This window comes from Caloenas nicobarica, chromosome 7 (assembly GCF_036013445.1).
Source record: "Caloenas nicobarica isolate bCalNic1 chromosome 7, bCalNic1.hap1, whole genome shotgun sequence".
NCBI classification, from domain to species: domain Eukaryota; kingdom Metazoa; phylum Chordata; class Aves; order Columbiformes; family Columbidae; genus Caloenas; species Caloenas nicobarica.
In genome coordinates this window covers 1,826,716-1,848,209 of record NC_088251.1, presented here as the reverse complement: position 1 = coordinate 1,848,209, position 21,494 = coordinate 1,826,716, and the positions used below count along the sequence as shown (strand labels likewise).

The 21,494-nt window shown below is 44.6% G+C and overlaps 1 protein-coding gene across 2 annotated transcripts in view; it reads left to right on the top strand.

Moving 5' to 3' along the window:
- Window positions 1-21,494, top strand: part of MGMT (O-6-methylguanine-DNA methyltransferase) — a 282,254-nt gene that overhangs the window by 114,706 nt on the left and 146,054 nt on the right. The window contains exon 1 of one of the 2 annotated variants that reach the window (XM_065639152.1): window positions 11,458-11,615. The exons of the other annotated variant lie outside the window; for it this stretch is intronic. The gene's annotated coding sequence lies outside the window, so the exon portion shown is untranslated. Of the gene's footprint in view, window positions 1-11,457; window positions 11,616-21,494 lie in introns of those variants that run through there. 2 annotated transcript variants of the gene reach the window in all.

The window sequence follows — 21,494 nt, the reverse complement described above, 5'->3', positions numbered from 1 at the left end:
TTTCATGGGGGGTGGCCTGGAGATCCCCCACCCCAGCCTGGACCATCTCATGTCCTACAGCATCCCGTATACGGTTCTTTTCAAGACAAATTTTTTCAGATCATTTCAGGGGGAACTTGTGCAGCCTCCAGCTGGCCCTGCGTGCTGCGATACCTCCCTTGCCAGCTCCATTGATGCATGAAGACGTGGTACAAAAAAAAAAGGAATGTAACTTTTTCAGAGCTTTTACTACATAAATAAAGCAAATAACATGTTAATCAAACCGGGTTCCTCTTTTCTTCATTCGTGTCCTGTTATGGGCTCTTTGCTTTATAGGCAACGGGAAAAGATTGCTTTGGAAAGTCTTGTCAGGAATTTCATTTTCCTGATTTTAGGATTCTGACAGGCTCAGTCACGGACACGCTCGAAACTCTTGGCAAAGTTCAGCAATGAGGAAGCTGCATCTCATCGGTTCTCATCTGCAGATCAAAGCAATTCACTGGCAACATGAAAAGACTGTATTTAAAAACTGACAGGATACCCTTAAAAAAATTAAAAGAACGAGCTTAAGAATTCTGGGAGGAATGCATTTTGAGTTTCAAGAAAAATAAAACAACATCTTAAAAGCAGTATTAAAAATATCCTTAGACTCAAGAGAAACATTTGTATTTGTCCAGCGTTGAAACAATATACGAACCAAAATGATCTCTGCGTTCCAGTTCGGTATAGAAGCATTTGACTGGGTTAAACTGTGCTGAAAGGCCAGTTAAAGCTGAAAGCAGTGAGGGGATGACGGTCAATTGAAAGCAGCATCCTGAGTGCAGAACAATAGTTAGGAACATTTTAAACAAGATTTGTAAATGCAGGATCCAGAGCAGTTGTTCACTGGCTCCTTCTCTACCTTCCAGCATTATCAGGAATGCAAATGTTACCTGTGTTTTGACTAGTTCTGATTCCTCGGGCTTGCTCTGGAGTTGCCTTTGCCTGCGTCTTGTTTTTGTCAGAGCTGGAGCAGAAGGAGCTTTCAGCAGATCCTGACCTTTCCAGGGAGTGCATTTACCTTCCTCATCCAGGGACCTGCTTATGCTTAAAACCTGCTGCAGGTTAACGTGAATTATTTCATGTTAAGGTGCCATGATCAGAATGTAGTAAAAATTTTCAGTGCTCCAAACTATTGTTACCGTTGTGGCGACCAGGCTGCAGTTATGGAACTTGGTGATACTCTAAAATACTCCCTTTTGCAGTTTGATCCAGCACTGCGTAGAGGTGAACCGCATGTTACTCGTTGCACCTGTCATGGTCCATTCGGTGATGGACTCGTGATGGTTCATTTACCTTGAAAGATATTTCACCTGTAAAGATATTTTACACCTGTACAGTATTGCCATGGACCATATATTGACCTAAAGAAAATGAGAAGAGCAACAGTAACTCCCAAGTGTCAGAAAATATTTAACATTCGAGCTTGTTTTCACATAGACCAAAAGACGTGCCGTATTCAATTACAAAGCCTCTTGTGGTCAACAACTGTGACCACTTGAGAATGAACCAGTTCATTGCATGTTGAAGCAACACTGTTGGTCAAGAAACCAGTTTCTGGCATAGCGCTATTTGTAGTTATTTTTGCTTTCTCTGAGAGACTGCAAATAATAAGATGTAGACATTAACACCTCGTGAATACATTTAACTTTCCATTTAGCTATAGCTTTATTCAGCATGACTGTAGATAAGGGCAGCAGCAAACAACCATTGAAGCTTGAAGAACATTTTAAAAATAAGTACCAAGGCCTCATCTTTGTTCTGAAACTCTTTGTTTTATTTTCAGGGAATACTGTTTAATTTAATTGTTGTGCCCCTCCATTACCAACTGTTGCGGGTCTGTTGGCATTTTATTGTGTGTTATTAAACCGACGTAGAAAGCTGACCATGGAATAGATTTGCCCACATCAGCGCGCAGGTGGGGGCAGAACCCACCCCAGCTGCACATCTGTCCCTGGGACCACACGTGGCTTGGCTGGGCCACCACCCAGGACCGTTTTGGAGGGATGTCACCTGTCACCTCCCAGGTGCCGCAGGGACAGCCAGGACTGCCCAGCCCCGCTCCGTCACAGCCCCGGCACCCAGCGCGCTCTGATCGCCCACGTCTGCACCTCCTGAAAACAACGAGGCCAAAGTGAAATTTACCCACTTTTATCTTTATAAAATACTTTTCTATATGTATAGAACTTATATATTATATACCCAGGCTGCTGTTTGAATGGGGAGCTGAACCCAGCCCCACGCCAAGCCCACGGTGAGGGACAGGAACCACTAGCACTATGGTAACACAATCCATGCCAGATACATACTTCAAAAAAAACCCCAAAACCACCAAGATAAACATTTTCACACCCCTTTAGATTAGTGCAGAACTCAACTAACCTCACAGTGTACACTGTTTTTTATACGAATGTTAATAAAAGACACAAGAAGTAAAGACACTGGCCCAATTTAGGGCCGAAGTTGCACATCGGTGCGGCTGAGAGGGTTCCTGCTTCTATTCAGTGATGCTCTTTGGCGACGAGCTGCCTCTCCTGCCTTTCCCTTTGCCTTTCTAATCCCTCAGAGAAACACCCTTTAAATATCTTTTCTTTAGAGAAGTACGTATGGAGCTACTAGCCTATCCCACAGTTTATTTATGTCCTTCATTAGGATATTATTAACCATTTCTCTATCTTGTCAAAACAACAATTCCTTGTCACTTTTCTTTCACTCCAAAACAAGACAAAACAAAAAGGCAGATTTTATTGGCACAAAAGTGAATGCTGTGGGTGGACAATTGAGTTGTTGTTCTCTAGTTCCTTTTTCAACATGATGATTACAAGCGGGACTGAACATTAACTGGAAACTTGTCCAAATTGTGTTGGAGAAAAAGATGCTCAAAAAAGATAGAAAAACAAAAGAAAAAGATGGCAGTAAAGACTGATGAAGGGAACAGAAAAAAGACAGGGATCGAGTCTCACTGGCACAACTGGTAAGAACGCTGCAGCAGCAAACAGCTCTCCTGGAGAACATACTGACGCTGGACGGCATCAGGGCTTTACATCAAGTACTTCTGCAACAACTTCAAAGCAGTATTTCCCTGAAACAGGTAATTTTCCCAACATTTGGTGACAGTAGACAACAAAGAAAATGAAGATCATTCTCCTTCCTGCCTCTCCTACAAAGAACAATTTGTTCCATCACACTATAGTCCATTGTAACAGAGAGTATCTACCATGTACATAAGTTCACAATGCCGAAAGGGGAAAAATAATCTGCATTTTCAGATGATAAAGTCATTATATTATAAAGTTATATGTTACTTTCCCCTGAGAGGGACCCTCAGAAGACAAAAACTTGGACAATTCCACCCCCCCAATCCAAGCCCCCACCCCCATGTGTTGCTCTGGGCTAACGGCAAAATCCGAGTCTGGGGTCTCCCCACTCTCCATTGGATTTCTTCATTTTCATCAGGTGGGCCATCAATCAAGGTCCTGACATTCAGCTGTGATTTTGCGCCTGTGGCTGGAGAAAATAAGTTCTTGAAAATAGCCAAAATGTTCTTCTGTTTGGTTAGATGCCATTCTGCTCCTTTACTTATCTCCGAGGACGCCGCTCCCCTTATCTTCTCGTTTGAAGACTCTGAGGCTTTTTTTACGCCACGAAGCAGAAGGTTCAAAGGTTCACAGCTTGCAGAAGTTATGCTGAGCAAACTTACTTATGCTAGGTGAATTCTAGTAGGTTGGTGCAAACGTAATTGCGGTTTTGGACCGTGAATTTTAAATCAGTATACTTAGGTTCAAACACATCTTTATTAATCAAAATAGAAACCATTACAATCAACACATTTTTGCCAATGAGAAATAAGTTTGTTTATTTCCGTAGTGTAAAAATCCGTGCTTCGGGGATCAACAAACTCTTGGAAAGCATTTGCTGCATCCCGCTGGTTGTGGAAGCGTTTTCTCTGCAAAAAGTTTTCGAGATGCTTGAAGAAGTGGTAAAAGGTTGGCAAGAGGTCGGGTGAATATGGTGGGCGAGGCACAAACTTTGTAGCCCAATTCGTTCAACTTTTGAAGCGTTGGTTGTGCGACATGCAGTTGGGTGTTGTGGAGAAGAACTGGGCCCTTTCTGTTGGCCGATGCTGGCTGCAGGCATTGCAGTTTTTGGTGCATCTCGCTGATTTGCTGAGCAGACTTCTCGGATGTGATGGTTTCGCCGGGATTCAGAAAGCCATAGCAGATCACACCGGCAGCAAAGCACCAAACAGTGACCATGACCCTTTTTTGGTACAAGTTTGGCTTTGGGAAGTGCTTTGGAGGTTCTTCTCGGTCCAGCCACTGAGCTGGTCATCGCCGGTTGTTGTATAAAATCCACTTTTCGTCGCACATCACAAGCTGATCGAGAAACGGTTCGTTGTTGTTGTGTAGAATAAGAGCCCGGGCTCGAGCTCCTGCGTCATCCTGGCAAGGGAGGCCCAACCGTCTGACTCTCCAGTCTCCCAAGGCCCCTTCGCTTTCCCTCAGCTGCCCAAGGACACAACCACTTGCTGTCAGATTTTCAGGAAAGCACAAAGACAAGCTGAAAATACGAGTGACAGCAGGTAGAACTAGGCCATGCTTCGTGTATTCCTTTTGGCTGTGTTGCCGGCACTGCTGCCATCCATCCGCAGTGCGCTGATGATCCACGCAGGTGATCCGGGGAACCGGATTCCTTTAATGCAGACACTCTCCGTAACAAAACAGACACATTTCTACCTGTAGAGAGTGATTCAATATTAACGGTTTTGACTGTTCTTCAGTGGCTACGTGATGAGGTTTGCTAAGACTCTGAAGATTCCACAAGGCTGGAGTTATACACAGGGTTTATAAAAGCACACGGAATTCATACATTTTACATAGACAGGCTCCCTAATGTGTCACACTATATTTTAGCAGCTGAACTTGCTGTGATTCAGTAAAAGAATCCTGCTTCTCTGCGATGGTTCGGGGCTCCGCAGCCTCCTCCACATGCATATATCATCATTGACTTCCAAAAGAGTGCAGTTGGCTTGAGGGACAGAGGTGCACCTCCTCTAATGGTATATACTACACTCTGCAGCAACCTTTCTTCTCATATTTCAGAGTTGAAAAAGGCCTGTCAAAAAGGGGCTATTATGAAAGGGAATTTGAAGACATTCATAAACATCTAGACAGAAAATTGCATTTTCAATATGAGAACCTCAATAGTTAAGGCTACATTTGGGAGATCACTATGGCCCTCTTATTTTCTGCTTACGCTGTCAAATTCTGAATTCATGTTGGGTTTTTGAGCAATTCAAACAAAGGATACTTTCATAAACATCCATTTCATAAACTACAGCATATCTAATTCTTTAGGTTCTGAAGGCTGAGCTGAATGTAGTGTTTGTAGTCTACTGAGAATATGTCTGGAAAACATAAAACAATCTACTAGGTAAGTTACAAAGCTGTTGACATAGGGAATGAAAATGGAAATTCTGTAGTAGTCTCCTACATCCACAGTTTTACGCTGTACTTTGCCTGATGTTAGTTGATTGGTGCAGTATATCTTGATGTTAGTATCCCATTTCAGAAATGTTCTGACATTATCTATTTGGCAGTTTGAAAAATAGTATCAAACTCCCAATGCATTTGAGCGCACATTTCCACACCGCAATCACAATATCCATTTCCACCGGTGCGAGAGGCAGGTTAGTACCGACTTCAAGTGGATTCATTTCTGAGACTACGATACGTGATTCTACCAAACGCACGTGTGCACGTACCCCTGCACACGCACACACAGCTTGGCTGGGAAGACCAAAAGGAATTAATTTGATTTAATTTCCAGTGCCTCCCAGTAAACACACGGGTTCATTTGGGAGCAAGTCTGCCCCTACCAAGTAATTGATGCCGCGAGTTCTGTGAATGCAATGGCACAGATAATTGTTGGCAACCTCGCCCGCCCACAGCATAGGATGAAAGACAAGGAGGAATCTTCATTCATAAAAAATAGAATTATTAAGAATATTTTTCAAATTATTTACAATGATTACAAAGATGGGCACATCTCTAAAGAGGCTACAATAACCCAGTCACTTGAAGGATGTGTTTGTTCTATTGCAGATAGGCTTAATATGTCACCAGGAAAAAATATACGCTGTAAATTCTGCTGTAATAATTATTGGAAATGCTTGAGCCTTGCTGGAACTTGGCAATAGCTGCAAATGCTCCACTAAATATAGGACTCCAGGCACACTTAATTTAATAGGAGATTTATCAGTGGCCTTATTGACCAAAACTTCCTCTTATTTAATATTTATAAGCCTTTTTACCACACAAATTTCTCTGTAGCATAACAGACAAAATTTACACTGGTTAGCTTCAACAATATTGTCAAAGCACTTTCCAACAACTTCAGGAATAGAGCAGCCAGGAGATAACTAAACCGACTGAAGTAGGGCATATGAAACACCGTAACTTTTTACGGTTTTGCCCTACAGAAAATGAAGCCAATCTCTGCTAATATCCCTTTCATTTACATGGTTTGCTCTGAGATTTCCCTACAGGCATTAGTGGCTGGCAAACAACTCCCAGCACCTTGATTACAGGAAATCATATTTCTCCCAATGCCAAGCTTCTTCGTAAGTCCTGAAAACAGTTTGCCTACTAAAATACATTTTCTTAACTTACCAGTAATTCTACACTTCGAACCACCCAATTTCCTTCCTCTCCCAGAGCAGGAACCAGTTGTATTCCTGCTCAATGTATCCGGACTCACAGCTTTTTGGTTTTTTGAGATGAATCCATGCTTCCATATTTGAAAGTGGATTCAAACACGCTTGGAGAATGTTTTGGAGGAAGAGGGAGAGAAATAGTTTTATTAGCAGGGATTACAAATTATTTCAAAGACGATGCCAATTTAAAATGTGCAGATCTTTATCTCGGCTCCTCCAAATTTCACGAATTGTGGAGATTCACTGCAGAGACACAGACTGATCAGATTTTTATGTGGAGAAGGATACTCTCCTGTTAGTAAAGTAGTAACGTTCTTCAGTGATCTCAGTTGCCAGTGGCAATGATGTGCCATGACCACTGATTCTTATTGGTGTCTGTATTTTGCTACAAAAACCTTTGCTTTGAACCTCCAATCTGCTCTTACCCAGACTGAAGAATGAGCCCCAGAAAATCACACTTCTTCAGAACTACCCCCAGACCTCTTTTCTTACCTACAGATTATATCCCAGATCATCAAAATTTAACTCTTTTCAAAGTTCCCAGACACACCCCTGTGCCCATCCACCTCCCAGAGACCCAGGTGTGCTTCTCAGCATTTGGCACCAATTAAAATACAAGGACAAACTCCCATAATGTGCAGCAAACAAAAGTATGGTATAAGATATGATTTTTATTCTTAAAAACCTATTTTGAAACCAGATCCAGAGTACTTTTCCCATCCACACACACACACACTGTCCTTCAGGGCCAATTAAAGCACATAACGTGCCCAGATCAAATAGCTCGCTCTGTATTGACGTGAACTTTCCAGATTTGAATTTGCAGGACACATCCCTGCTGTTGAGAAAATGCAAGCGTCTTGGCAAACGAAATCAGAGTTTCTGGTTTCATTCAGCTTTTTTTTTTCTTGGTGATTATAAATGTGAAAAGCAAGACTTATTCACGTGTTCAAGTGAAATAGTACAAGGTTATGTTACTGCACTGATTCACAGCTGAGGAGGTTCATGCCGAGAGGTCACCGGAGCATAGGAAGTGATCAGGGCCAGATTCTGGCTCAGCCCAGCACATACACAAAAAGGCAGAAATATATTCTGCCTGTGCTCCAACCTGACGATTTTCTCCGGGGGGAAATTAAAGAACTACAAGTGAGGTCCAAGTCAGAGAGATTTCCAGTCCGACATCTTCCCCGAGACTCCATCTGTTTCTCTCCAGCGAGCAAGAGGGTCGGGACAGCCCTGGTGCCCAAGACTCTTCCACTGCAGATGTTGCAGAAAGTCGCTGTTCTCAAAGGTTAGTCCTTAACAAGGAATTCAATCCAGGCTGAAATATTTGTGAATTCACATCTCAAAGCCTGCAATAAAACCCTTTTTTTCAGTTCTCCATCTCACCCCGTTACATTCTTTGACTCTGAGGTTCATGTGTTGGTTTAAGCCTTGGTTTACGTGGAGGCGAATTCTCGCGCTGTCACTAGAAGGGCATTTTGCACACAACAGCAGACAGATGTTCCAGTCCCGGGAAAACACTGTCCCATACCTGAACACACCACATTAAATGAGCAATGTCTTATATGCAACAGAATTAATAACAAATAAAGAAAAGAACTGAAAGAAAATGCCTTGAATGAAGAACAAAGACATGGGACACAACTTGAAAAACATTTTAGAAAATTCCTATCTTCTTACAGCATCAGTGTTATGAAAATTTCCCCATAAGCTTTAGTGTTAGAGAACTGGACTGGATGTGTCATAGCTGAATGCTGGAGACTCCTAGGAAGGAAATTCAAACTTAGTGGCCCTCATAGATAATTTAATAAAGAAGTCTGACAAAGTATAGCAACTACAGCAGTAGGAGAAGGCCTAGATACATGGAAAGGGGGAGAGATATATATATCTATATATATATCTATATATATATCTATATATATAGATACAGAAATATATATGTTCTGTTGACACTGATGCCATTGACCAGAGATACATCTATTAATAACTGTAGTAGTAACAGTCTCCTCAGTCTTGCTCTTGTCATTAAATTAGGGGGAAATTAAAAAGTCCATTTGTTACAATGGTGCGTACTCAAAGTAACAAAGATGAAAATCTGGCCACCAAAAGGATTAGAGGAGATTTGAATAAGGTGGTCGTAATTAAGAGTGAAAAACGACCAGGAGTACCCTTTTCACCTCATTTGCTCCCAGGAGTATATGACACTGAATTGAGTTACAAGGCAGTGCAGCTAGAACCAGTGCAGAGAAACACTTGTTGATATTGTGAACAGACAACTTGTGGACTCACTAGCAAAACCCAGGACGCGAGGTTTTAAGAATGTCTGGATATTTTACTTTCCCTATTCAAACCTGTTATAATGCCAACTAAAATCATATTAATCAATTTTCATGCTTCAGGCAATAAGGAGATCATCTTGGGAGAGGAGTCTGAAAAGATGAACACGTATTTGGAAGAGGTTTCCACTTATAATAAAGTTTCAGGAACTGGCTACTTTTGAGAAAAGGAAATCAGGACAGAGGGAAGATTTCATCCCATTTAGCACCGTTTCCCTTTAATTTGGCATTCTAATATTTTCAAAATAAAACCAATTCATTTCTAAGAGAGAAAATACCAGACTGAGATTTCCAAAGGGCTAAAAACGGTACACTACATTCACTAATACTTGGGAGGTGTTAACAAGTCCTATTTATTTTGAGGTCGCATAAACCTGTACGTATTTATTTACGTAACACTGGTCCGTGTTGGCAGTGGGACAGCCGTCCTTCGGGGACACCACTGCTCACACGCTCTCTTTTTAAGCTGCACAACTGCCAGCGCCAGCATCTACCGTGGCCACGCTGCTCCTTCTCAACAGGAATAATCCTGACCAGCCTCCAAAGCTGGTCCTTGTATCGATATCTTGAAGGATGAAAAGGCAGGAAAAGAACTGACAGTTGTTCAGAAAACGAAGATTGCAGAGACGGGTCTTCAGAATAGTTTTTTTATAAACATGCTTTTGTTTGAGCTTTTTTTTTTGCCAAGCAGCAGATCCACCTCTTCTTGCAGAAATTTCCACCTTCCTTCCTTTTAATTCACATCATACTGGATTTTTAAATGCCTGAGAAAAAGAATTAATCAGCGTTTTAGAAGTCTGATATTTACGTTCTAAAATAATAGCTATCTCTAGGGTATCTCACCCAGTCCAGAGCTCACTGATGTGATGACATCTTTTATTTAGAGGTGAGATCATCTTCACAGAAGACATTGCGTTGGTATGGGGCGTGCAATGGCAGTACCTTTTAATTGACCATTAAATCCAGGCTTCATTAGAACTACTGAAAAGCTTCATTCTCTCTTGTTGGCGTACAGCATTGCACAGTTACACAACAGTTTGAATCATCTGCTCAGTAACAGCTCCTGCAAAACCAAGTCACAGAGATGAACTCTGCATAAAATAGGAAACGTGAACCAAAACCCTGTAACTGGTTGTAACATGCAATACCTTTTCGTGTATTTTTCCTTTATTGCAATATTGTTCCTTTCCTGCTTTAAATGAAATTCCCCTGATAAACTGTTCTTATCGTGAGATCTGAATTTGATTTCTTGTTGTTAAACCATTTGTATTAACTGTAATTCATCCTCCATAGATCACACATGTTCACAGATCACTTCTCTCTTGTTTGCAGGTTGCAATTAGCAGGGTGGTGTGGAAGCTCCAGACATTTTTACCACCTGAGAACAACTTCAGCAGTGACTTTTGGCCACTGCTTTGCCCAGGTAGATAGTAAAGAAAGGCAGACAGAGTGGTAAACACTCCTCACTTACATTTCCTGGAGACTCTGGGTTAATGGCCCAGAAAGCAAAAGGGAAAACTAAGTGTCATGTTAAAAATATTACTGCAAAAACCAGCAGGAGTGTCTCAGTACTGTTACACACCAGTGTGAGTAGTTGCCCTTTTGTAATCTCGAACCAAGCGCAACTATTGCAAAGGTGTTTTTAATTACATTGGGCAAACTTCTGCATTTTGGACCACGTTTTATATATATTTTTTAGAATCAGATTTAACACACTAACTCAATGCAGTTTTATTTACAGTGTTCATTCTCTATGAAAAAAACCACGACTTTCGGGAAATCCATAATGACTTTTAAAAAATTGTTCTGATCTTTCCCAAGCTGCTTCTCCCATTTTGTGACAGCTCCTGAGTCACACATGACTAATAAATTCAGATTCAGGCAGTGAAATATTATCTAGCTTGAAAATTAGTGGTTTCTTATTGCAAACTTTACTGGCACTTTTTGTCCTGTTTTTTTTTCACGTAAAGCTCGCCCTGCAGGCTCCTTTCCTCTGCCATTTCATTCCCCGTTACCTCCTCCGTGTCTCCTCTTTTGGGAACTGTATTTGCCAAACGCTTCCCCTCTGCAAACTCTGCTCGAATTCACCGTCCCCACCCTCACCCGTAACTTTGCAAACGAGTGAAAAAAGCCAATTCCTGGGTGCCGCCAGCCTTTGCCCTTCACCCTGCCCCAAAGCGCGAGCAGAGCGAAGGACAAGCCTAGGAAATTGTTAAAAACACATTTCAGACACGAGGCCTGCGTTTTGCTTCCGGATGTGGTGCATTTTGGTCAGCAGTGCCTGAAGGGAAAGGAAAATTAAAGAGAAAAAAGGTGCCTGACTACCCCGGGGGCCTTGACTCCTCCTGCATTGGTGCCCACAGGCTTATTTTTGCGACGGGCTTTTCCAGAAACCCGCGTTTCTGGCCACCTGTGTGACCCGGCCCTGGCTCCGGGCAGGTGGGCGGCATCGCCCGCCGATCGCGCCGCTTGGCGCGGCCTTATCAGCGGGACGAGGGGGCGGGGGCGGCCCCTACGGCCCGGAGCAGCCCCAGCACAGCCAGGTAGGAGGCCGGGGCAGGGCCTGCGGGCCCGGCGGGTCGGGGCTGGAGCTGGAGCCGGGGCCTGGCGCTGCAGGCCGGGCCGAGGCCGCGGGGCCGGGCCTGCTGGGCCGCTTCCCCCGCCGCGGCGTTCCGGGCCACGGGCGGCTCCGTCCCGCCGGGAACCGCCACCCCCGCGGCGCCGGGGACGCTCCGCCGGCCTCTCCGCCGCCCTCCCTCCTCCTCCCGGGGCCTCCGCGGGCCTGGGCGGGGGGCGGCGGGGCCGTGTGCCGGGCTTGGGCCGTGTGCCGGGCTTGGGCCGTGTGCCGGGCTTGGGCCGGCGGAGCTGCCGGCCGGGCGGGCCGGGTGCCAGCGCCGCTCCCCGGGGCCCTGCGAGCAGCTGCGGCGGGGCCGGGCGGCCGCTTGTGCCGGTGCCCGCCGGGGTTTAGTATCGCGCCGCGGGGGCTGCTCTGCTCCCCGTGCCCGTGTTCCCTGCGAGGGGAGGGGAAACTGCCCCGTCTGGTCTACGCGTGGGGGGATCTGTCTGGTGAGGCTGGGAGAGCCTGGAGAGGAGAAACTGGCAAAAACTGACAAAACATCTGATCGATGTCTGTAAATATCTCAGGGTGGGTGTCGGGGGATGGAGCAGACTGTTCAGTGGTGCCCAAGGACAGGGTGAGGGGCAGCGGGCACAGACTGAAACACAGGAGGGTCCATCTGAACATGAGGAGAAACTTCTTTGCTGTGAGGTGCCAGAGCCTGGACCAGGCTGCCCAGAGCCGGTGTGGAGTCTCCTCTGGAGACATTCCAACCCGCCTGCACCGACCTGTGTGATCTGCTCTGGTGACCCTGCCTGAGCAGGTGGGTTGGACGGGGTGATCTGCAGAGGTCCCTTCAGCCCCAGCCAGGCTGTGATTGTGTGATCATCGCTGCAGGGAAATGCTGGTTGTAAAGCTCAACCCCAGCTGGCAGGGGCTGCCCGAGGCCAGCGCTGCCAAACCCGTCCCACACACAGAGTCACAGGGTCACAGAATCCCAGAACGTCAGGGGTTGGAGGGGACCTCGAAAGCTCACCCAGCCCAATCCCCCCGCCGGAGCAGGAACACCCAGATGAGGTTACACAGAAGGTGTCCAGGCGGGTTGGAATGTCTGCAGAGAAGGAGACTCCACAACCTCCCTGGGCAGCCTGGGCCAGTGTTCCGTCACCCTCACCGGGAAGAAGTTTCTTCTCATCTTTAAGTGGAACCTCCTGTGTTCCAGTTCGTACCCATTGCCCCTTGTCCCTGCCCAGGGGGGGTGTTTTGGTGGCTGCTGGGGGAGCTGGGGCGTTTCTCAGTGTGTTGGTTTCCGTGGGGCTGTGGTCGCAGCGCTGCGGGGGGCAGGCGGGCGGCAGCGCCTTCTGGCAGCAGCCGGTGGTCAGATCGGATTAGCGTGAAACCGCGACAAAATAATGCGCGTCAAATTGACACTAACGTAAAAATGTCTTTTTGCTGTTGACATGAAAGCCAAGCTCTGCAACTGTTTGTAAAACACATACAGTATTGTAACTACACACAGTTTTTAACGCAAAGTAAACGTAAGGAATGGCTTCCCCCCTCGCCTCTGGCTCCCAAATAAACCTCTTACTGAGTTGCATCTTATTTTTGTGTAATGGAGTTCGTACCAAACGGCAAGGTGGGATCTCTACAGTGTTTCAGATAGGAAAGCCTTCCATTTTATGAACTAGGGCATAACACTTAGCTTAGAAGTGACTGTCACAGCTTAATTCTTGTGTCCAGACTTGCGCTCTCCTGCGCAGAAGACAAGGGTTATGTTCCGGAGGGGCCAGTTTGGATGACAGGGTTCCCTTGTGGACCCGATGGAGGTTTTGGCCTCCAGCCCTGCCTGTCTCCCCGATGCACCGGGGACCTAAACCGACGGGGTAGGAGCTTTCCCTCCCCGAGCTGCCGCTGTGGCCTTGGGTCTTCCTGCGCTTGCGGGGAAATGCAGCTCAAGTGGAGCCATCACAGGGGATCCCTGTCACATTACGATGCCTCCTGACCCTGTGGGCGCCCCTTTGGGAAGGTTTCTGTGCGGTCCCTGCGGGAAGAAGCGAGCAGAACCCGTGTGTCTTTACGACTGCCTTGAGACCTGAAGACTAAAGAAACATGGGACAGCCTGGCTCTGCTGCTTAGGCTGGCGTTTGCAGCCTTGGAACAGAATTGGAGGTGCCACATAATACCTTGTTTTAAACTCAAGCTATTTCTTCAGGTGCTAATTTTGGGTTGGGGCTTTTGCCCTCTTGAACAATTCCACCTCTGGCTTGATTCATCTTATAAATTCCTTCATGTGTGTCTGACTGCTACGGTGTTTGTAAAGTTTGTTGCCTCTGGCGCGAAAACCCCACCCCTGTAATGCAGAATACTGCCTAGAAACATCCAGTTAGGTGAAATATACCGAGTTGCTTATTTGTTTTCTTGTGAATGCTTTGACATAATTTTTCCAAAGTTGTGTTTGCTTTGTTTTCAAACAGAGATGTTCCAAATCTGGACAATTCTACCAAAAGCCTCAAGCTTCAGGGGGAAAAAAGATGTAGCCATGTGAGCCTGCAAGGTGGCTTTAGCAATTCCTATCTGCATTCTGATCCATGACAAGTTAATTACACCAATTACACCAGCAACTGAACAGAAGCTCTATAGGAAACTGTTGTAGTTATATTGCAACTTGTGTTACCGTGACTACTTTATCTCTTGATAACTCTGTAATTAACTTGTCACCACTGTTAATGCTTAACGTATGTAGAGAATCAGTTAATGGCATCACTAAAGGGGTAGTAGCCTGAAGGAGAAGCTCATGCCCTTTGGGAAGGTTATCGGGGTTTCCTTGAATGGCTAATTTAAGGACTTGTGCAGAAAAAACATTAAGTTTGTTATGGGAAGTGTGGATAAGATGGAAAGGCTGAACCAGAGAAATTCTGTTTAAGCTGACTTAAGTGACGGGGGAAACTGTTAGAAGAGACAGTAGTGTGAAAAATCCAAAGGAGAACATGTCGAAGACAGGAGTGACTCTTATTGTAGTGTTCTTTTCCCATGTAATTAGGGTCTTGGAGGAGTGAGAGCAACTGATGTTTATGAATTAAAGCTTGGTGTGCTGGCCGTACCCCATCGTGCTCCAGCCAGGGCATCATTTCCCTGCGAGCCATGTCCTCCACTGATACCGAGATGTCCTCACCCGTGGAAGCTGAAAGGGGCTTTCACAGCGATGGTGGTTCTGCTGTTGGTGCTGTAAGAGTTTAATGGGAACAAATTGCTGGGGTGTTTAACATCAGCCTTGACACTGGTGAGCTGTTCTGCGTGGGATGCACCTGACCCAAATCAAACTTATTTTCTGCAAAGTGGCAAAAAAAAAGCCTCAGTGCTTGTGACAGTTGTTAACATATTGCGTTTTATAATTTCGCAGAACAATACGTTAGATTCTGAATGTGCGAAACTTCTAAATGCATCCTGAAGGCGTTAGTATTCGGTCTGATGCTTTTAAAGATTTCCCGCGTTAGAATAATTTCCCGTTTGAACCCAGTGAAGTCAGTAAGCGCCCAGCCCGGCCTGGGTCGCCCGTTCCCAGAAGTTGTCGGGTGAAGCTGAACACGCATCCCGCCAATCGGGCAACTTGTAAAAGCAAGCGCTTGTTAAATCTATTTGTTTTTATTATGGACATCGATCTGCCAGTTGCGATCTCTGCCAGTTGCGATCATGCATTTATGGACGTTTTTCTGCAAGCACAGTGCTGGTGGCAATTTTTACTGACAAATTGAGTCATATGGACAGTAGTTCAGAATGCGCTTACTTTATTGACGGACCGTGCAATTCTCTAGTTTACCGAGTGTTCATAAGATGTCTGGACTGGTGAAGAGAACATAACTAATGGGAAAATATGGGACAAAGTTCTAATTTTGGGAGGCTTGAAATCTTTTGGGTAGTGACAGGTTTCAGCCCATGCCTTGACTGGTTTAGCGAACTTTAACTTCTTCATTAATGCCATAATAAAAAGCGAAAGGCCTGCTTGGTGTCCTTACTGCAGACTTGCAGTTCTTGAGTTCCTTACCCCTGCTGACAGCAGCGAGGGTCCCTGTTTTACAGTTGTGCTCATTTATCTGAAGGCAGAATGAGCAAAACCCTCCTGATGCACGAAAAATTCCTGTGTTAAATTTGGCCTCCTGTAAGGTGAACATTATCACCTGGCACAGGTGTGTTTGGGCCAGCATTGAGTTAAACATGCAGCTGGAGGAACAACCAAACTAGAAAACCAGACCGAACCTGTACTGAAGTATTTTCCAGAAATAAAAAAATGCAATTTTGAAACTGATGATCTGCTTGTGTGGGCCAGACTACTGTTTAAAAAAAGTCAAATGTGTTTGAATGGCAATAAAGCCTGTGTGGCTTTGGGGTTTTATGGACGTTGAGTAGTTGTGAAAATTTTTCTTTGGAAATATGTCACCATTTTGATGCTTTTTCCTAATCCTTTTTCAAGTTGTTTCCTTATTTACTATTTTATATCAGCAGAGCAAAAGGACCGTGTCCTGATGTCTGTCAGGACTATCTATTTTGATTTATATTGTGCCAGATTAAATGGTACAAATAATTTCAGGTATCATTTCAAGTCACTTGTAAAATTTAGACGTGCAGCTGAAGCTTTCCCCCATGCAACGGAGGTTCTGAAGGTGATTAAAAACACTTAGATCTGAACGAGTCACCTTTAATCTTGAGGAGGAGGAGGGGAGTTCATTGAACAAAGGTTCCGACTTCCCCTCTGCTTTCCAAGTGAAATAATAATAAAATAGCACTACTGGTGGAGGGCCTGTGGCCTTGAGCAGCTTGATAAAGGGGAATAAAAGAATAATTCTGCTGATGGCACCCAGGGAAAAACAGCAAGTGTCGGTTCAGATCGCGCTGTGTGTTCCCTACCCAGCGTGGAGCTGAGCTGGGGACGCTGGGCTTGGGCTCAGAAACTTTTATTTTACGCTCAGAAATACCACCACACCTCTCCAAAAAAGTGGGATTCAAACTTCCCAAGTCAGAAGTGGTATCTCAGTGAAAATCACTCAGCGCTTTGCCTTTTTACGTGCTGTTGGTGAGGATGAGATACTGACGAGATGGGCTTTTGGTTTTACCTGATGGGTGCATTTTCAGCTTTTAATTATTGTTCAAATGCAGGTTTTTTTAGTGCGTTCTGATCAGATTAATGAAGTTATTTTAGTACAGTAGCATATATTAGCAGCACAGCCCACTGAAGTTGGATTTGCTTTGTTTTCCGCATCGTGCCATTTACATGCTCCGAGTGCAAATGTAACTCCCTCCAGGTAACCCTGCGTTAGCAGATAGCAAGTGTTGGTGCTGTCTTGTCAATGTTGCTGCCACATAATCATCATTCAGTAATATTTAAATTATCTGGCTGCTCTAGATCAGTCGGTACAATGCAAACAATAACATTATCTTTGCTTGTTTGTACATTCCGGTATGCAGAAGGTCTGTTAATTAGTTAAACTTTTTAATAAACATCTGAAGCATACTTAGGGCACTGTTAACAGATTAATTTTTCTGTTTCATGTATGAAAACCACAAGATGGAATGTACAGCATGTCAAACTACCCGTGAAACACAGAGCCTTGTTTGGCAGCAGCGGGTTGGTTATGTTGACAGTACATTTGTAGACGCTCAGCAATGTCCTGGAGAAGCAATTCGCACAACTTCATTTTCCCTTCATCCCGCTCTGTTGGAGTTTAGTGTGATCAGATACAATGCAGGGGGCAAAGGGAAATATCTCCCACAGTTTCGTATTGATACCAGAAATACTTCTGGTTATTTGCTGACTTTAATCCATGAAACACCAAGGTTTCTGGTTAGTTGATTGAGAAATGAGGTTGACTTTATTCAGACTGGCCACAACATTTTATTTTATTTTATTTTATTTTATTTTTTCCCCCTGAAGATATGTGAATTACTAGGTTTAGCATCCTGCTTAGTGGGCACGGGTCGTCATCTCCTTCTAGTTTTTGGCCTAGGCAGTTGGGTGGAAGACTAGTCTGGAAGGACGAGCTGGGTGCACGGCCAAGGTTGTGCTTTCAGAAAGGGAAATTGAGGCCCAACAGGGCCAAGGGCTTAATCTGAGAGAAACGTGTTTATAAATGTTTGTGAGGTGTGTGTTTGGTTGGTTGGTTTTTTTAATAGACCAATAATATTTTGTTGTCACCGATTACACGAGTTGCATGTTAGTGGATGCACCTCGTTTTATATCCTTGGCAGTGCACACGGCTGGATTGGAATGCTTTTCATTGTCTTTTTGTGCAGCTATATTTGACTCCGTAGTGAGAGTTGCTAAGAATATGATTAACCCTATGGGTCATCTTATAATGTAATTATTAATGATTGAATCTGTTTATCCTTGAAATCAATGTGAGAAGAAAAATGGTGTGGCATATATTTGGGGTTGATTTCTAACATTCAGTAAACATGATCTTGTGACAAGGCTGGTATTGGTTTATTACTCGGAACATGTTTGATGAATCTGAAGTGTGTAATTAGTTTTATATAATGATGGTGATACATGGTGGTTTTTACATGACTTATGTTAATATGGCCAATAGTGTTAACATCTCCTGCCACTAATAGTTAGGGTGGGGATGTATAGTAATTGATCTTCCTGGGAGTGCTGTAATGTAAAAACAATTCAGGCTGTTTGAAGTATATTTTACAAGTGTGCATTGGGCCTTTGGGATGTTATACTGAAAAACCCAATTGTACAGTTACCATGGGAACCCAATTAGAATAGATTGCTTGAGTTTTTTTCAGTCTTTCATCTTGACCAAAAATCTAATGTACTTTAAATGTTTTCATATGGAATTTTATTCATATACTGACTTGATATAATAGCCGGTTTTAAATTGTAGTACTGAAACCAGAGAGCACTACGTTCTGAGGATCCTGAGGACTTGTCTTTCAAGGAGAATCTTGCTTTAGTGTTTAAAAGTTGATGAACTGAGGAAAATACTTTTTATGAATCTAAGAGTTCTCACCGTAGTGCTGCCATCACAGGGATTTTCTGACTGCAGTCCTATCAAAGTAAACAGGAAAGTGTCTTAAAACCCAAGAACTTCTGTTCTAGACTATCAACAAAATATGGCTGAAATTTTTCATAGCCTTTAGGGATCTGATTTTTTTTGGTATAACTTCTGACTTTTCTTTAAATTTTTGGTCTCTTGATGTATTTGAATGTTTGGAGTGCTCCCAGGGTGGGTCTGTGATATATTATCTTCCTGCAGCATCTCATCTCCTGCTGTGCAGGAGCTCCTGTTCAGCGCCTGGAGGCATCTGTGTGTCTTCCAGGTGGGATCACGTTTCTCTTTTTCCTTCACTACCTCTTGTTAATTGATCCCTTCAGTTCGTCCTGTTCTGTGCAGATGCAGGAGGAAATTTTCCATTCTGGTGAAAGGGTTGCTGACGATAAGGTTCCAGCCTTTTAAGACTGCTCTAGTGATTCTGGTGTCTCGGTTTCTGGAACATGATGCAGAATGAAGTATCATGATTGGATTTGATCCGTGGTGATGCTTGTGCCATTCAGAAGAGATGTGTGGGGTTCTTACCTTCAAACTCAACCTTGGGGAACCCTTCACCTCAGTGTGAAAAGAAGTTAGCAGTGCATATATTGCCCTCTTCCAACAACACTGTCTTGGCAAGGCCGAGATGCAGTTTGGAGTGATGTTCTGGAGTCTCCTAGCCCTCTGAGTTATAGCAGCAATCTTGTACGGTTTTTCCCGTCTAGTTGCAGGTCATCTTCTAACCACCATGGCTTGGGCTTTGCCCAAGTTACCTGTTGTCAGGGGAAAGCCGTTCTGGACTAACAGATGGTTGAGCTCATCCTGGGGCAGAAATAGGTCGTTAACACTAATCAATTCCCCGGTTTTCCTTAGGCACTGTGCAGCTTTTTGGTTAATTTGTCCTTCTCAGCCACCAACCTCACCGAGGTCTTAGCGGTCCCGGGGGCTTCCCCCCATGTATTGCCCTGTTTTGTGGGACTTATCAGCACGGAATGAGCAATGGTCCTGCTCCTGAGGTCCTTTTGTGAGAATCCTTTCTCACGAGGATGGAGCCAGGCTCTTCTCAGTGACAACCAACAGTAAGACAAGGGGTAATGGGTTCAAAGTGGAACACAAGAGGTTCCACTTAAATCTGAGAAGAAACTTGTTCCCGGTGCGGGTGCCAGAGCCTGGCCCAGGCTGCCCAGGGAGGTTGTGGAGTCTCCTTCTCTGCAGACATTCCAACCCGCCTGGACACCTTCTGTGTAACCTCATCTGGGTGTTCCTGCTCCGGCGGGGGATTGGGCTGGGTGAGCTTTCGAGGTCCCTTCCAACCCCTGACATTCTGGGATTCTCTGATTCTGGAAACCATTTCCCATTCTCCTCAAAGTCCAATCTCGAAGCTGGGCCTGGTTTCTCCACCATCTCATCCCTCACGAGCTGTATGTGCTCACACTCGGAGTCTGTTTGTGTTCCCTGGTTCAGCAGGTGAAAATACCGTTTGTGAAGACTTGAGCAAACACGGGTGGGTGTAAGTTTTCCTGCGGTGTAGGGAAGGTTGGGTGTCTTTACTCATGCTTTTCAGATGGTTGCATTGAGAAAGTGTCAAGGGGAATTGCCCACAACTATTGAAAGAATTTTTGGTGACCGATCTGGATTTACTCTATGTGGATTGTACCTAAAAGTATGTGGGCGTCCCTATGGGGGTGCTGCAGAGGTTTTTAGATAAATGTTAATGCATCATGCAGAACCTGGCTAGCAATTTAAACTGCTGTCCTCACTACAAATCGGATGCTATTTAAAACATCAGCCCGAAATTTAGCTTGATTTTTGGCATGTGGCGCCATTTCTTCCTTAAACAGGGAGAGAGGCTGTGTTGCAAGTAAATGTAAACCAGAAATTTGTTATGAAAAGGGGCGTTTCCTGATGGGTTTTGTCCCAGCGGTGTCAGCTGGACTCTGAGCTCCCTCACTCGTCATCCGCCCCCGAGCAGCCGCTGCCCCACAAACGCTTGATTTCCCAATGGAAAGTGGGGAGCAACTGGATCTCACCAGCATCCAAAGCAGCGTGTGCCGTCAGATCAGCCGGTGGGAGATGGGAACAGGGGCGTAATTAACTGTTAAATGGTAATTAATTAGCACTTGGTACCAGTCCTCCGTAGAAATGTCGGGGCTTGAACCGAATGGAGGCTGCAGAAGATGTGGGTGTTTGAGGAAGGTTTGGGTTTCCCCTCTCTGGGGGTGCTGGTGACCCCCCTCGGTACCCACCACCCTACCAGTGGTGTTTTGGTGGCGGGTTCTTGCAGAGCGATGGGACGGGCACCTCTGCGGAACGCTGGATAAATCTGCTTTTCCAGGCAGATGTTCTAGTTTTACCCTTCAGAAAAAGCTGTAAAAGCTGAGTGTTGCTAAAGTGAGTGTTCAAAGTGTTGAAAGTCAAAGCTCTGAACTGACAATAGAAATAAATTGCTGGTTTATTTTTAGCTCTGTCACAGATATTTCAAGTAATTAGTTTGCTCATCTGCCTGGCTTATTCACATTTAAAAATAGAATAAGTGATCTTTGCAATACCTACCATGCAAGGGTATGATTTTTTTAGTATGTTTAAAATACTGATTATTCAAGAACTTAATTTTAAACTCTTAAGATGTAATAATACGATTAAATAGCACTGTTTTCTTGTAAGTAGTTTGGAAGCGCTTTAAGTTCTGTGGCTGCCTTGGGCTTTGGGGCTTGGTGTGTCTGAGAAGGATGTGGAAAGGATCAGATGTTCAGATGGTTTCTTTGAAGAGATTGATGGTTTCTGAAGCGGATTCTCCATGGGGCAGTGAGTTCCCTGGCCCAAGGGGACGGGTT